The sequence below is a fragment of the Mandrillus leucophaeus genome, unplaced genomic scaffold (assembly GCF_000951045.1).
Source record: "Mandrillus leucophaeus isolate KB7577 unplaced genomic scaffold, Mleu.le_1.0 Scaffold163, whole genome shotgun sequence".
Classification (NCBI taxonomy): Eukaryota; Metazoa; Chordata; class Mammalia; order Primates; family Cercopithecidae; genus Mandrillus; species Mandrillus leucophaeus.
Genome location: NW_012101621.1, coordinates 2,272,519 through 2,273,824, shown reverse-complemented (window position 1 = coordinate 2,273,824; position 1,306 = coordinate 2,272,519). Strand labels below are relative to the sequence as shown.

Below are 1,306 nucleotides of genomic sequence, written 5' to 3'. Positions count from 1 at the left end.
TCTATCTCATTGAGTCCCTGTCTAGCTGCTTATTAGAATAACCTGGAGCGATCTTAAAATTATACTGCCTGAATTCTACCCCCAAATAATTGAAAGGGAATCTCAGAGATGGGGCCCAGGAATCTATTATTTATTTTATTTTATTTTTTTTTTTGAGACGGAGTCTTGCTCTGTTGCCCAGGCTGGAGTGCAGTAGCGTGTTCTTGGCCCACCGCAACCCCTGCCTCCCGGATTCAAGCTATTCTCCTGCCTCAGCCTCCCGAGTAGCTGGAATTACGGCATGAGTCACCACACCCGGCTAATTTTTGTATTTTCAGTAGAGATGGGGATTCATCATGTTGGCCAGGCTGTTCTCGATCTCCTGACGACAAATGATACACCCACCTTGGCCTCCCAAAGTACGGGGATTACAGGCGTAAGCCACCACACCGGGCCTGGATCTGTGGTTTTAAAATGTCTCCAGGTTGAAAACTTATATCCATACAAAAAACTACACATAATGTTAATAGCAGCTTTATTCATAATTGCCAAAACTTGGAAGCAACTAAGACATCCTTCAGTAGCTGAATGGATAAATAAACTGGTACATATAGACAATTGAATGTTATTTGGTGTTTTGAAAAAATGAGCTTTCAAACCATTAAAAGACATGGAGGAAACTTAAATGCATGTTACTAAGTGAAAGAAGCCAATCTGAAAAGGCCACATACTATATAATCCCAACTATATGACGTTCTAGAAGAGGCAAAAGTAGAGACAGTAAAAAGATCAGTGGTTGCCAGGGCTGGAGGTAAAAGACATGACTAGGTGGAACACAGAGGATTTTTATGGCAGTGAGGCTATTCTGTATGATGCTATAATGATGGATACATGTCCTTATACATTTGTCAAAACCCATGGAATGTACAACACCAAGAGTGAACCCTAATGTAAACTATTAAATGACGGTCAATGTAATGATATGTCAATGTAGTTTCACTGATTGTAACAAATGCACCACTCTGGTATGGGTTGTTGACAGTTGGGGAGGCTGTGTGGGTATGGAGGCAGTGGGTATACAGGGACTCTATTTCCTGCTTAATTTTGCTATAAAACTAAAATTTGTCTGAAAAATATATTTTTAAAAAAGTTATCCAGGACTTGATGCACAGAGAGGGCTAAGAATCCCTATCTGGTGATGAGGATGAAGTAGTTTTCCTTCTATATAGTGAAGCAGCAAATATCCTATTATACATAAACATCCCCTTTAGGTTAATCCCTCCCTCCTTCCCTCCCTCCCTTCCTTCTTTCCTTCCTTCCTCTCTCT

At 40.7% G+C, this 1,306-nt stretch overlaps 1 protein-coding gene across 1 annotated transcript in view; it reads right to left on the bottom strand.

Moving 5' to 3' along the window:
* Positions 1-1,306, bottom strand: part of RPGRIP1 (retinitis pigmentosa GTPase regulator interacting protein 1) — a 100,412-nt gene that overhangs the window by 67,282 nt on the left and 31,824 nt on the right. The window lies entirely within an intron of this gene.